At 37.9% G+C, this 16,267-nt stretch overlaps 1 long non-coding RNA gene across 1 annotated transcript in view; it reads left to right on the top strand.

The window, feature by feature from the left end:
- Positions 1-576: 576 nt before the first annotated feature.
- The window catches only part of LOC125099005 (uncharacterized), a 31,229-nt gene continuing 15,538 nt past the window's right edge, over positions 577-16,267 (top strand). The window contains exon 1 of the long non-coding RNA XR_007127003.1: positions 577-997. This is a non-coding gene — a long non-coding RNA (uncharacterized LOC125099005). The remainder of the gene's footprint in view (positions 998-16,267) is intronic.

The raw sequence follows: 16,267 nt of genomic DNA, 5'->3' as shown, positions 1-16,267 counted from the left end.
ATTTTCTGATGACATTGACTGAAGAGAAAATCCAGGGAGAGGAGCCCTTCTGGGGAAAGGTCTGATGACTTCCCACTGCACATATAGGATCTGAAAGCCAACTGCACATATTTACAGGGGTTCTACATTATAGAAACAAGATCTGGGTAATACAGGGAAAAACGAACATTTTCTTATGTCTGAAAACATAGAAGTCATTAGAAAGCATAGCAAAAAATTAAGACCTTTTTAAGGGGGAAGGGTCTGTGAGGTAATTAAGCCTGAATGCCCTTAAGGCATTCATTGTATGTAATGAATTAATTTTATTCCTCTTCATCTTGAATGGTATTAGTTATATAAAACCTGTATTAGTCAGGGTTCTTCAGAGAAACAGAACCAATAGGATATATCTACAGGAAGATATCTATTATAAGGAATTGGCTCACATCATTATGGAGTCAAAGAAGTCCCTGATCGGTCATCTGCCAGCGTACACCCAAGAAAGCCAGTGATGTAACTTAAACTGAGTCCCAGGACCTGAGAACTAGAAGTGTTCTCAGGAGAAGACTGATGTTCCAATGCAAGCAATCATACCGGAAGGGATGAATTTTCTTTGCCTTGTTGTTCCCTTCCGTCCCTCAACGGGTTGGATGATACCCACCCACACTGGGAAGAGAAAACTGCTTCACTTCATCCACCAATTCAAATGCTAATTTCATTCAAAAGCATCTTCACAGATAACACTCAGAAATGACGTTTAGCCAAATGTCTGAGCATCCCATAATCCAGTCGAGTTGACGTATAAAATTAACCATCACGCCAACTTTCAGTGAACTGAAAAAAGAGTCAACTCATTTTGTGTGTGGGTTTTGTGATTCATATAAAAAACCCTAGTTAAGAAGGGTGTGGAAGGAAAACCAGATTCAGAGCCCCGATGAGCATCAGTGATACTCTTGAAGAGCTCCCAGCGCTGTGTGTGATATGGACCTGCTAACCAATAAGGTTAACAACGTGATAGGTAAGTGTAACAGGGCTGCTGAGCAAGTCTAATCTTGGTCTCTGCTCCCGTGTCACTCACTATCTATTTCTCTCTGTCTCTGTCTCTGATCTTCCCCATGTCTTGGCTTCTTTATCCAGCTGGCACCTTCATAACATAGTTCTGGGCAGCTCCAGGGTATTCTCATCCTCAATTTAGCAATCCCATTGGAAAATGCACATCCCTCCCACCAGTTCTAATAAAATTTCCCGAAATAATCCACACTGGCCTGGTTTAGATCTTGTGCCCCTTTCTGAAACAGGGTCTGAAGCTATGAGGAGACCACACACCAACCAGCTGGGCCAGGGTCACAAAACGCTACAGGAACATGAGTTCAGCAGAACCACATGGACTGGGAACAGGGGGACCATGGTGTTCACCCAAGATGCTGACTCATAAGAAAGAAGCAGTGATACAAAGATGAGCACCTGAATAGCACAAGGAATCAGTAATCAGTGTTTCCTTAGAAGTCAAAGGGAACTTCATGGTGAGCTGGACAACAGAGGTTGAGCAGGATTTCACTAAGCTCATACAACAGTATTTAGAATTGTGAACACTCCTGGTGAGGGTGGTACAAGTGAACTATCAACGTATCATCCTGTGCTAAATATGGAAAAGAGAGAAGGCCAAACTTCAAATTGTAGCCATATGTATAAACGTAACAATAAAATAATTAACCACATTGATAATTAATCATACCTGTAACTACAAAAGTGTGATACCACATTTCCTTTTGAATCCTTCACCTCTGGGCTGTGAAACCTTGACAGTGTGAACTAAAAATGAGATGATTTTATGATTTTGGAAGAGGGTGAGTATGGAGAAGTGCACTGATTTTGGAAGAGCAAATCTAGGTAAGCTTTCACAGTTGGGAAACAGAGAAGGCAGTATCACCGTCTAGACAGATTTGTTCTTCTAGACAGATACGTTCTTTTCAGCTCATAAGCTGAGAAGGGTAGAGGGTAGAGGGATTAATAGTTTGCTGTAAATTTATAAGAGACTAGGAAAGAAAAATGAGAAAGTGGGCAGAAGGACCTACCAAAACAAACCTTTTTCAAAGGGCAGAGGGCATCCCGATGAACAAAATGGAAATTTTTACCTCAGAAAAAAATGGAATTATTAGGATGTGCTTAAAAGTATATACATATAATTGCAAAAGCAAAGTGGACCGTTTACATTTCCATTTTGAGTATGACCTAAAGTTTTGAGGAAAAAAAAAAAAGTAAGAGAGAATGCTCCTACTTAATTCATTATAAAAAACTTCAACTTGAAAAAAGAAATCAGAATTATTTCATACTTTTTTTTTAAAAAGATTTTACTTATTTATTTGACAGAGAGACAGAGATCACAAGCAGGCAGAGAGGCAGGCAAAGAGAGAGGAAGGGAAGCAGGCTCCTGGCTGAGCAGAGAGCCTGACGCGGGGCTCGATCCCAGGACCCTGAGATCATGACCTGAGCCAAAGGCAGAGGCTTAACCCACTGAGCCACCCAGGCGCCCCAGAATTATTTCATACTTAATAGGTCAAATGGTTTAGAGCAAAGGATACTGAGGAAATATTGCTTGATTTCAAAGTGAATTGTTGAAGTAACAGGGTGAGAACTGTGAACATGTTAATTTTGTATAACAATGGTTAATGATTTTATAGGGAACTTTAGAGAGTTGTAAAAACAATAAGCATAGGTTTGTGCATTTAAGCTGTTTAAAATAAAGGTAATTTCGTGGGGAGGAGTTGTCTTTGTACCACTGAGTCACGTGCTCACTGAGACAGTGGAGTTAGATAGTTTTTACATATATTAATTGAATCTGAAATCGCAAATTTGAAGATCATTCTTCATACCCTATAAATACCACAACAAATTTGTGCCACAAAATGTACTCCTCCATTTACTTATTAATCATCCGTTCAACAAATATTTCTAGTAAACCCTTTGTGCCAGGCACTTTTCAGAGTGCTGGGGAAAGAAGAGTCAATAAAATACAGCTCCTGATTTGAGGAACTCAGTCTGTTGAGAGTGGGAACATGTAAATACATAATTAAATCCTTCATTCATGCCCAAAGAGTTCAATTAACTTTGTTTCAAATGACAAACATTAGGATAATTTGGTCCTAACAAAATGTTACGTTTTATTTTAGAAGTCCTAAATTTCCCACCATTTAACTATTTTTGAAACGTTTTGTAATCTTTCTACAGTTAATCCTTTGCTTCTCTCTCTCTCTCTCTCTCTTTTCAAGGCTATTCAAGGCTACACTCTTCTGGAAAGGCATGGGCAGGCAATATGAAATTGGGTAGGAAGACAGTGAACCATCCATTTCCAAGTTTTGTTGAAACTCTGGGTCCCCTACTTTTAAGTAAATACTGGGGCTACTTCATGCATGGTGAACAAGGTCAAGTTTCTCTGGGCAAGTCCTAGAGAAGAGTCCTGAACAAACCTTGGGAATGGATTGCTCCCTCTCCTCCTGCCCAGTATTATGTCAATGCTGCCTTTCCAGAAGAGCATGGCCCTCAGTCTGTCTGACACAAGTAAAACAAGACAGTAGCTGCAGAAAAGGAAAATAAAGAAAGAGAGAAAAAGGAGACAGGACCAAAAGATTAACTGTAGAAAAAGACCCAGAATGTTTCAAAATAGTTAAAAGGCAATAATCTTAGTGTGCATGCACTATAGACCCAGAGGTAGAAATCACAAGAAGATGAAATTGTTAAGAAAAAAACTGAAGACTAACCACAAAAAAAAAAAGAAGAAGAAAAAAAGAAAAGAAAAAAAAAAGAAAAAAAAAGAAAAAGAAAAAAATTGTTTTTCATTTTTTGAGGGCAGAATGAAGACAAAGATTCCAACTGTAGGCAGCATTAATCGAAATACAATATTCAGGTCATGGGAAATAAAGTCATTTTCATTTCTGAACACCATTTTTTAACTGGGACATTGACAAATTCCACTGAATAGAAGAGAAGGCTAAGAATAAGGAAAACCTAAATTTCTTTCCAATTCTAACTGTTGGAATCTAAGTTAATTTAGGATTTATCATATATGTTAAATATAGTCCCTAAGTAAAGGAGAAGAAAACAAAAACAAAGAAGAAAACAAAGTTTGTGTGAAGGACGGATTCAATAACACCTTATTAAAAGAACTATCAAGGTCTGTCTACATGACTTTGTACCTAAGTGCTATCCTGCAAGAATCATTTCCATGTGAAGATTAAAGCCAACAGACACTGGAAGTTTGAAGATCTAGAATTGGAATAGAACAGGAAGGAGTTTGGAGGACTGTGAAGACAATCGCCTTTTTAAAAAATGCATATTTCTTCCAGCAAAAGTAAGCATTTTGCCTTAAACAGTGTGCATGATTTTAGGTAGGCCATTATACTTTTAGAATTGCAATACAAGGAAATCATTAAAGATTTACAGAGTTTTCAGTAAGTGCTCATCTCAGTGTTACTGATAACAATGAAAAAAATAGAAAACATGCCAAATGTTGGAGAACGGGTTAAACAAATCATTCACACAACGTAATGTGTAATGAACAGTTGAGATGGGAAGCTATTCACACTATGTTGTTAAGTGAAATAAATCAGATTAAAATTTGTGTGCATTTTATTTTTTGCATTATTTCATCCAAAAATATGGAAGGAAAGGATTGAAAGAATAATATGGTAATTGTGGCTCACTCTGGATGTGGAAATTATAGGTCTTTTATTTTAATTTTCTCCTTTTTTGCTTATTTTCTAATTTTTTCTCCATGAAATTGTGTTGTCTTTGTCATAATAAAAATATGTTTTAAATTTAAAATTATATATATTTTGGGTGCCTGGGTAGCTCAGTCAGTTAAGTGTCTGCCTTTGGCTCAGGTCATGATTCCATTGTCCTAGGATCAAGTCCCACATCGAGCTCCCTGCTCAATGGGGAGTCTGCTTCTCCCTCTGCCTCTATTGTACTATTTCTCTCTCTCTGTCAAATAAATAAATAGAATCTTTTATATATATATTTTTTCTTTTGTATTTAAGATAGAAAAGATATATTTCTATTGTGAGGTTTTATATATATAAATATATAAATTTAAAACTATATGTATTTTGTATTTAAGATGGAAAAGATACATATTTCTATTGGGGGTTTTATAAATATATATAAAGTATATAAATATAACATATATATATATAATATTTATATATATATAAGGGATATATAAGGATATCTGTGTGTGTGTATATATATATATATGGGATAAAAATCATATAAAGATATATACGTGCAAAAAAGACAGAGCCTCTATTTCCTTCAATCTAAAACCAGGTGTGGTCAGTCCTACATTCCAATCAAATACTCTGCCCTAAATGTTTTCCAACATCTCTGTGGCTGGATTCTTCTCATCTTTCAAGACTTGGCTCCAATGTCACATTCATAAAGAGAAACTCTCTAACCACCCTCCTTCAAGTGTCTTTGCCCAGTGCCTCCCTCTCTTGGTTCTGTTTATTTCCTTCAGAGCACTGATCACAGTCCCTTGTTTTCTTGCTTATTCATGTGTGCACTTGGTAAATGCCTAACTGCTTCCCTAGAATGTAAGCTTCATGAAGGCAGAAAACTTGTCCATGATTGTTGTACCTTTAAAACCTAGCAGAGGGCCTGACCTTTAGTGAATGTAGAGTGAATTACTCATGAACATTTCAGCAAGAATGACAGACATGAAGCCCTCGATCAAAAAAACTGAAGGACCAGTATTCAGTGTTAAGTGAAGAGGACTTAACTTTAAGATCTTACTAATTTAAATGCATTATCTAAACATAAATGTTTATATAACTACATATACATACTTATAAATTTATAAATGTATACACATACATATGCATTTATAATTTATACATATTTATACATACATACATTATACATATTAAATAAAAATTTCAAACCTATTCAAAGTAGAGAGAAGATTGTAATAAATCTCTTCCACGGGTCAATCAACTACCTTTAACAGTTATGAACTCATGATTAATCTCGTTTCATAAACAGAACCTCTCACCTTTCTCTCTGTCTGGATCATTTTAAAGCAAATTCCAGACATTATTTTTTCTATAATTTCAATGAGTACGCTAAAAAAATTTAAAAAACATAATTCCATTATTGCACTAAAAATTAACAATAATTCCTCCGGGGCGCCTGGGTGGCTCAGTGGGTTAGCCTCTGCCTTTGGCTCAGGTCATGGCCTCAGGGTCCTAGGATCAAACACTGCATCAGGGCTCTCTGCTCAGCAGGGAGCCTACTTCCCCCTCTCTCTCTGCCTGCCTCCTTCCTACTTGTGATCTCTCTCTCTCTCTGTCAAATAAATAAATAAAATCTTTAAACAATAATAATAATTCCTTCACATTTTAAATATCTGATGTTTTCAAAAATGTATATAAAATTTTTTTTTCATCGAAAACATTTGTTCTTGAACACTCTCTCACATCCCAGTTTTAAAAAAATTAACCTTTATATCTTAAGTTCCATGTAGTCAGAAATAGAGACTACTTTTTTCCCCCTCTCCTTGGATAATTTTTTAGCTTTCAAAAGTAAACTTTTTTCCAAGTTGCCTCAGGGATAAAATAGCCAGTTTTTTCTTACGCATTATCATTTGGGGGTGGTGGTGGGGGGTTCTCATGAATCTTGTTATCCTTCTCCGTCTTCTCATTTTGTTAATCTGCCATCAGATGATAAATTGCCTTCAAAGAGTAAATGATCCTGAAACTCTTTTCTAATGAGTAGTCTGAATTTATAGATAGTCAATAAATATTTGTTGATTTTGTTTTATTCTGATATCTGGTGATTGTGGATAGCATGGTTTCAATAGCCATTTATGAGTTGCTATACAAGAGTAATTTTGATTTAGTTATCGAAGAGTAACCTTGCCTTTCTTTTCCAACAAGCTGCTTGAATGTTTCAATTTTTTTTCTCTTTATAACCTTAAGCTGGTCCAATTTCTTAAAGCAGGTCTAGATAATGTTAAGCAATTGATTGTGCTATGAGTTGTTAATAGGGACAAGAAACACTTATTCTTCCCAGGGTTGTGATATCCTGACAGAAAGGCACAATATGATGGCAAGAGTCAGTTCTAGTGAGTTGCTGTAGATACGGCCTCTTTGTGCCAGGTTTCCCATTGTCAATAAGTTGCTTTGTTGGTCCTCAAGTCAAGACGCTCCGCTGAAACGTCAGTGTGAGAGCTCCCATCTGTGGTTCACTCATTCGGTGAGTAAGAGCGTGATAATGATCCCTTCCCAGCTGCAGCCAAAAATATATGATCAATATCAGCCAGTGGATCACCAAGCCTGGTCTCCCCCACCCCACTTCAAATATTGCATTCCATCCATCTAAACATGGTCACGTATTCATCAGCTAGCCTCAGACTAGAGGATAAAGGAGTGATGGAAACATCCCTGGAGACTTGGAGATTTGCCTCTGGTTTTGATGGGATATTATTCTGAGGATTCACACATTTGTTGACCTCAATGCTGGCGAGGTCAACAGGACAATGCGGTGTGTATTGATTTGTTTCAATTCAGAAATTGCTCACTTATCGTTTATATTTATGTAAATAAAGCACTCTCTTTCATCTTCCAATTATAACATGTTACTGAATTAATGTGATTAAAGATGAAGCTGGACTAATGTTAACAGGGTCTTTCTTTCTGTCATAAAGTACAAAGGAACAATCATGTAAAATTAATATATTTCTAAGGAGGTGACTATGAATCCCAGTGTCAGTGATTATAAACTCCCTCCTCTTTTTTCCCCCCTCCTGTTCAAGCCAGTTTCATGCTAAAATACCTTGACAATAGTTTCTTTTTATTCCAGGCTTTTCTTCCTGTTCTATGCCTGTATCTCCAAATTATATTATGTGGTAGATTTTTCTATAAATGGGAATATGATATCTTTGAGATGAACAAGGTTGGCAGGAATTTAGCATCCGAGGAGTTTTGAATAGGCATGTCTGTTATTTTTATTGAAATATTTTCAGCTATCTATTTTCTTAACACAATAATAAAAAAGACAGTGTCTGGAGTAGGAATTATCAGTTCATACATTTTGGCAACTGAGCTGCTTTTTCCCAGGTCACTGCTTTGTTGTCTAAGCTTGAAATCACATTTTAGAACCAATAATATGGGATACTCATAGCTATAACCCAAAAGATAAATCTTTCTTTTCTTTTCTTTTTTCTTTTTTTTCCTTTTTACTGGGGGAAAGGAAAATTCAGTTTAGGAATGAGAGGGATCGTATAGTTCTTGCTCTAATCTATGTAACAGAGCGGCTCTGGCCACTGAAGCATAAACAAATATGTACGCTATATTTATAATTGGTTTGATATCTTGAGTTTTAATATCGTTTGAGACTGAAATCATTTCCCTGAAACATTGCAGTAACAAAGGCCTTCCATATCTGTTTCACCTCATCCCTTATCCATTCAGTATAGAAATAAATTGAGAAGTGTATTCTGTAGGATGGAATTTATGGAAAATACAATATGGTTGATATTGTGGTCTATTTCTTAAACTTATCAAACTAGTCCACTACCGAAAGACATTTACAGTGGGGACAAGAGATTCATTCCTAAGCATTCCCTTTGGCTGCCAGGTAAGGGTTATCCAAGAACTGACATCCACATAGCATTTAAGGGCATCAGTCTGGTACAAAAAATGAATATAGAAGAGATGGAATCACTGGGTATTGAGCAGCGGGGAAGGAAATGATTTGTGCTTCCTGCTGATGTATAAAGGTATATTATGCACAATAAGAACAGCTTAGCTCCCTCGGCTCTGTGGCTTACCACACTCTAGAACTGAAGGTACATAACGTGCAGGATAAGTTTATCTTCAACATGGCCTGGGCAATTATTTGGTATTGATTTTCTGAAAGTTTGGTCTTGTATGTCAGCATTTTGTTGGCAAACTTTGCAACATAATCCAATCAAGTCAGTGCGGAGATGAATGTGGGCAGAGATAAACCCCCACGAGTGAGTCCTCTGCATAGTCGGGAGGTAGCCTCCTTACATTAAGGATTCTCTTGCAACTGCGCTCTCTCATCAGGGGAATTGTAATCTTGGGGAATCCCGGTGCCTGATTGCGGCTCTCCTCCCAATTGTGCACTTTTGACCTCTGTATTGATTCTGTCCTCTCATCAAAAGCGCTGATGTAATTCCATGTGCTAGGTTCACGCAGTGATTTGCATCTAGGGGCTGCGACTGTGGGCTGACCCCAGACCATTTCATCAGAGTGAAAGTAGCCCAAATGGCAGATGGGTTTCCCCATAATATTAAAGTCTATTGTGCCATTTGGTTGTTTTTTTTTTTTTTTAATCATATACCGAAAAAGGGCATACATCGCCTACTCCAGATTTTTATTTAATTCCAACCAGAAATAGAGAAATTCTTTAAATCATAACAGGGATCAAAGGGATTTTATTGATTTCCACATTCAGATCAATAAATAACATTCCTGTTTGTTAAGGTTTAAACAAAAATGCTGAAAGCATCTGAATATTATTTCAGCAATTCCAGCGCTTTAAAAAATTATTGTTTTTTTCCCCAGGGTTTTATTACTAACATACACCCATAATGAAGCCTATTCATTGACTATCTACTTAAATATATGAAATAGAAATGCCATTTCATAATATTCTGAGGAAAATCATAGATATTTCGTTAAAAAATCCAATGCAAAAAAAAATCCAATGCAATTTAAATATTGACCATTACATTATTTTGTTTCTCCTCCCCTTTCTCCCTCCCCTTTCTCCTCCTCTTTGTCTCCCTCCTTCAAGTAGGGTGGCAAATGGGGAGGAAATTACTTCTGAAGCATAGACACCTAAAGAAAACTTCATTAGAAATTGATGTAAATCTATTATTACTTGCAGTGTGTTCTGCTTTCCGCTCTCCTTTAGTTCCTATTTATTCTTCTGTATTAATTTTGATCAACAAATATTTACTGAAAACTTACGTATAGGTGCTAGATATTCAGTGATGAGAAAAACAGATAAGGTGCCTCATGGAGCTGATAGTTCAAATGGAGAGACAGTCAATGAATAATACAAATAATGCTGAATAGAAAAAGAAGGGAACAGTTTATGTTAATAGCTGAAATTAGAAATTATTCAGTGAATGGGATCCAATTATTTGGAAAAATACTGAAAGGAGCTTGGTGGGGAGGAGTGAGGATATTGAAGGTGCTAGGCATGGACACCAAGGGAGGGACTGACCAGTTGTCCTATATAGGAGAAGGAAGAAGACCCTTAGTGGGGGTAGAACCAGAAAAGGGAAGGAAAGCTGTGAGGTGTTCTGAAATCCTTTAAACTCAAAAAAAGCTCGATAAAGTGGGTTATCTGCGAGAACTATAAAAGAGCTTCCCTTTGTGCCCAGATCAGTGAGAGGTTAAATCAAAGTGGCCCAGGAGGACAGAAAGGCTGGGGCTTATTAATGTTCTGGGATTTGCAGCAAATTTGGGGACATTCTGCATTCCCACATGCTAGGAATGTGGAGGTTCAAGCCAACAGTCAATAATTTTCTTTCTTTTTGAAAAACATCCTCAGTAAGTGCTGTGAAGATAAATTTCGGAGAGTATGAATGAGTACAACAGGGGCTTTAGTTTAGATGGGAGCAGAGAGGGATGACCAAATAAGACCTCTTGTTTTTTTCAGATCTTGGGGACACTCGATTTCATTTCGAAAGAGTTGGATTGGGGCGCCTGGGTGGCTCAGTGGGTTAAGCCTCTGCCTTTGGCTCAGGTCATGATCTCAAGGTCTCGGGATCGAGCCCTGCATCAGGCTCTCTGCTCAGCGGGGAGCCTGCTTCCCCCTCTCTCTCTGCCTGCCTCTCTGCCTACTTGTGATCTCTGTCTGTCGAATAAATAAGTAAAATCTTAAAAAAAAAAAAAAAAGAGTTGGATCTCTGTGTGAGAAAATAATTGCCAAAATATCTGAATTTACAGAAATATTAAATTAGGAAATATTGATAATAATTTAGATTGCATAGCAAATTCATAGTTTAAAGTGTTTTCAATAAACCTATAAAGCAATCCTGTGGAAAAGGAGGGATGAGACCACTGACATTCAGACAGTGACTCACTAATTAAGTATAATAAGTAGCAAAAGTAGTAAGTGGCAAAGGCGGAACTCGAATCCGCGTCCCTGTAAACTCTGTGCTCTTTCCATTAATTTTGTAATATAGTCTTTGAAGTTGTAAAAGCATTCAATAGAGGTTTTTCTTTAAATTGTCATTGATCCCAATATGTACAAAAGTGTTCAATTTTTTTAAAATGAAATCAACCCATTTTTTTTTTAATTTCTAAGAATGTATATATTGCATATGTCACAATTTAATTCTAGAGACTGTCCCTGTGGCTGCTAGAGAATGGGAACCAGTTTCAGATGGGCTGTCCCATATCTCTCATAGGCTGGGAAGCAGCAAGTGATGGGATGGGTCTTTACTGGCACAGGAATCTCTAAATTTCCACCTCTAGAAGCCAGGCTAAAAATAGTAGCAGCATTATGGAGGAAAATCACAATAGCCTGCCCCAGAGGTAAGCTGCTACAGAGAGATACTACAGTGTCATTAAATAATCATGTTGTTGACTCTTGTCTTGGGGGAGGGTGGTTTAGAAAGCCTAAGACTAATCCTCTGTCTCTTCCGTCATATTTCTGTGATTAATATTTTATGACAGGGGCTCAGTTCTATGAATCACAATCAACAACATGATTGTACTTATTAATCATTATTTAAATCAATTATTAGATAACAAATAATCCAGTGGAGGACTGCCTTTTCTATAAGTAGAGGATGCTGGTTATCCAAGTTTATGACATGTGCATTGCTCATTTATTGTCATTGGTTATTTGTAGTTTAGTTAGGGCACAAATCACTGAACTTGGACTCTAAGCTCAAAGTTAAAAACCCAGCTTCACCACTTTATCAGGGGCCTGACACCATGTACGTTTCTTAAACTTTCTAGGCTTCAGTTTCTTCATCAATAAAATGGGGTTAGTGATGCTAATAAAATACTTTTCAGGATGAAATTAGGTTGCAAATATGAAATAAAGTAATGCAGATTTGTTTTTTTTTTCTTTCTTCCTTTTTATTTATAGGGGAGATGATCAGAGGTGATATCAGTGACCAAGGAATAATATGGATAAGGGTGGACCAAGAAAGAATGCTATCAGTTCCTTCAGTCAGCATCTAGATATTTGGACTCAGATCCCAGGATAACAGTCACATGCACACGGATGTCCTGATCTTCTCATCTGTGACCTTCCACATTGCCACTTGATTACATTCTCTTTTAGCAGGAGTTAAAAGTTTTGATCAGAAATGAAAGGTTGAACCTAAGATTTTAGGCCTGAGGCCTTCTTAATTTATCTTACTGCCTTGTGTCCCTAACCTTCTTGTCCATTAAATTCATCCAGAGTGTCCTTCAGAAAATCAAAGTCCATGAATGCAGCTTTGCATGTAAGCACAATGTAACTGCTTCATCATGGTAAGAAATACTTGCAAGAAAAAGTGGAGGTTTTTATTAAATAGCACAGATTTGAGGCACTTGGGTGGCTCAGTGTGTTAAGCCTCTGCCTTTGGCTCAGGTCATGATCTCAGGATCCTGGGATGGAGCCCCACATCAGGCTCTCTGCTCAGCGGGGAACCTGCTTCCCGCCCCCCTGCCTGCCTCTCATCCTACTTGTGATCTCTCTCTGTCAAATAAATAAATAAAATCTTTAAAAAAAAAAGAGCACAGATTTCCCCTCCTCTCCCTGGAAGGATGACTTGAAGCTACAGATAGACTTACTCATTTCCAACGATGATAACTTTGGGGAAAGTTAAATGGCATCCCACTTCATCTTATCTCATCTTAGATATTAACTGCAGCAGACAGCCATGGTGATGAGATATAAGAAGTTTGGGGATTGAAATCAAGGACATGTGGACTTTGTGAGTGTGCGTGACCACACTTTGCTGTCTTCTTATATCAGCTAATTTTGTTTTATTTTCAGTTTAGAGGTCTCTTACGTGTTGATTGTCATCTGTCTTTTTTTGATTCCTTTACCGAAAAGAGAAAATGTTCATAAAATTATTTCATACATTGAAAAACATTACTTTTGACAGCCAGGTGTCTTAGGAGTGCATTTTGATTTGCTGCTAAGAAGTGCGAGCTGTGGCTATGAAATTAGTTCATTCTGAGGCTGGATATATGTCAGCATTTCATGCATCGATTCCTACTAGGATGAAATACAAAAGATTAGGAGATGTACTAAAGACTGCAGCTTTTCTTCAAGATTAAAATCTTTCCGATAATTTTTTAATGAGAAAAAACATTAGGAGGGAAGTCTAGCATTTAAAAATAGCATGCAATTATTGCAACATGTGACCCGTATTTGTTTATGGTGTCAAAACCTTTGCCAGGGTTGTTGTTGTGTACCATGACCTTGTATATGTGTGAAGGGGCTATATGCTGTGATTAGCTTTGGAGACCAAAAATATAAGGATAGTGTAAGACGGGAATATATTTCTTGAACTTCAGTAACGATTCACTTTGCTTTTCATAACTTAAATTGTTACCATTTAGTATTTACAAAGCAGATTTGTTAAAAATTCCACAGGACTATCTGAAGCATCTCTTCGGTTAGAGTCATCAGAAGGAAAGCCGGTGAGACGTCACAGGGCTCTTCCCATGTCACAGGTGTGGGAGATGATGTCCACAGATGGTGAGAGAGAGATGTGCCCTGGGGGCCAAAAGGGTGACCAGCAAGGGCACTGGCCAATGGGAGTCTTAAAAGATTGTGGAGGAAGCCACACCTCCGGAGTGTGAAAATCTGTCTGCCCATCCCCCATCGTGCTCAGAGCCTTTTGCAAAGGTTTCAGTTTAGCCTCTGGAACCGTGAACATCTGGCTCTTTTTTCCCACCCTCCTGAAACAGCTCCAGTCCATGTTCACCTGAGAGGAGGTTAGCGGCACTAATCCAGCTGCATTCCTCCTTTCCATTTCTCAAGCGAATCGATAGAAAGAATATATGAAATAAAAACACGCTGACCACTCGTGAATGGTTACCAATGAGTATTTTCTCTCCGGGCTGTCTAATCAAGTTCGCCGAGTCTTTAAGCCTGTCCTAGGTTGCATTTTGGGTACATTCACAAATGGTGGTTTTTTGTTTGTTTGTTTGTTTTTTGTTTTTCCCTAGGGGCTGGTTTCTGCTACCTCAGTGTGCAGAGAAACTGAACACTTCAGCCCTTCCGCAGTGACAGGTGACAGGCGTGATTGTTTGCTGATGGTGATTTGGAATATTGATGCTTTAGAGAAAGAACTACATCGAACAGACAATCTGCACAGCTCACAAACTACACAAAGAGCACTGGAGATAAATAAAGTGTCAACCCTGCACTGCAGCTTTGTGGAGAATCATTTTCAAATTTTCCTTTTTGAATTATTAAATAGACCATGTCAGAACAACTCTGATTATTATCCAATCCATAGGCTTCAACACCAAGCTTTTATGTAATATCAAGTGACTGCAGTGATCAATTCGACCAATCATAAATGTGCCCTCGTTCTGGAAAGGATTCAACTCTCCGCTGCACCGCAGCGTCTTATGCAGATAGGGAAACACCTGCTGCATTGCTTAGAGAGGGGGCCACGGCAGGGTCTGCCTTGAGGAATGTGCGGAGGCTGTGAAAATATATTTAGTTTCTTATCGAGAACTTTAAGCCTAAGTCCATCTTTTTGCTATTTGAGGACTGTTTACGTAGGTTAGCTGGAGCCCAATTATCTGGCTATGCATCTCTACGGCAGAATTATCTACATAACCTATATTGTAAATAAAATGTCTAAAAGCTGTAGCAGAAAAAAAAAATCAAGCATTGTTTGTGGTTTCTTGAGGAAATACAGTATCTGCTGGAAGCAGAGACTGAGCTATGCAGGCATGTAGCCACGTGTCATTTATAAAATGTGATAAAATGATAATCTCTCACCTACACTAATACGCAGTTTATCTAGATAAATAACTCTTCGAATGAATACTGTGGATGCCTTTAGGGTCTTAGGCATTTAATTAAAACGGAACAAAAATATTAGCTGTCAGCTTTGGGATTTTTGGCATCTTCTCTTGAAAAGGATATTCTTTAGTCTGAGAACAGATTTGTGACATTCACTGGGAATAGACGTGAGGTGGTATTTTTCTAATCCTCGGGAAGAAAGAGGCTCAAAATGCAAGGTATAGAAATCTGAAGATGAAACGGTTTCCTGAGGATGCCTCTGTTTCCCACCGCAGCTCCCTCCCAGGGCCTGGGACAGAGGGAGGAATTCAGGGAGCCTCCGATAATTGCCAGTGATTGGAGGCAGCCCTGTGGCTCGGGCACTTTCTCGCCATCGTGCTGGTGCGTTGCCAGCACTCACGATGACTGCAGAAGCAGAGGGCTTTCTTCCTATTGCCTGTGTGTGATTTTGACGTTGGACACAGGGAGGCAGGGCAAAGCAGTGGCAGAGACCAAGCATAGGGAAGAGCCCAGTGGAGGCCCTGGAGCAAACTGCCTTCCAGAATTCAGAGATTAGAGGAGGCTCCCCTGCTACCCGCTTAACCCTAAAAATACATCTTAAGCTGCAATGCAAAAGACTCATCCAGAAATGACTCCTTTTAATTGTTCCATTGTCTACTGAACATTGATTTGGGTTTTCTTTGAGTCAAGTTTTCTGGGAAAACACTGGCTACCTTTATGTGATGAAAACTCTGTCTCTTGAAATAGATTGTACACTGTGTATATATATCATATGTATTTCTTTTGTCTATTTTTACCCTATCTTGTAGGGTTTGGAGTGCATAGAAAGAAAAGAAAAACCTTCTATTGTAATGCACTGGGGTCCTATTGTTGAACAAATTAATCTGGATATTTGTCCGCAATTTTGATAATAGATGACATGCTGACAAAGCATGAAATTATTACTATAAATGAATGTGGTGTAAGATTTCTATTTTTTTTCACAGAGTAGATTCAGTGTTTAGGTAACATGGTTTAGTAGCTTCTCAGCACCCTTGAGAGAGATAAGAAATGGTCTAAACACTTGAGAAAAATGTAGTTTGAGTTAGGAGTTAGATTTTTTAAATCTCTTTTAGTTCTTGCTTGGAATATTCACTTTTCGTTGTGGTTTAAATTTTGGATCTGGAAAGTGGACTATATCCTAATAAAATAATGACTGTTACGGGACTTACTATGAAATAATTTCATGGATCTGGAGCAAAAATGCTGTTCAAATGGGCAA

The sequence above is a fragment of the Lutra lutra genome, chromosome 4 (assembly GCF_902655055.1).
Source record: "Lutra lutra chromosome 4, mLutLut1.2, whole genome shotgun sequence".
In the NCBI taxonomy this organism is placed as follows: Eukaryota; Metazoa; Chordata; class Mammalia; order Carnivora; family Mustelidae; genus Lutra; species Lutra lutra.
The sequence above is the reverse complement of the archived record's forward strand: the minus strand, read 5'-3'. Positions and strand labels throughout refer to the sequence as shown.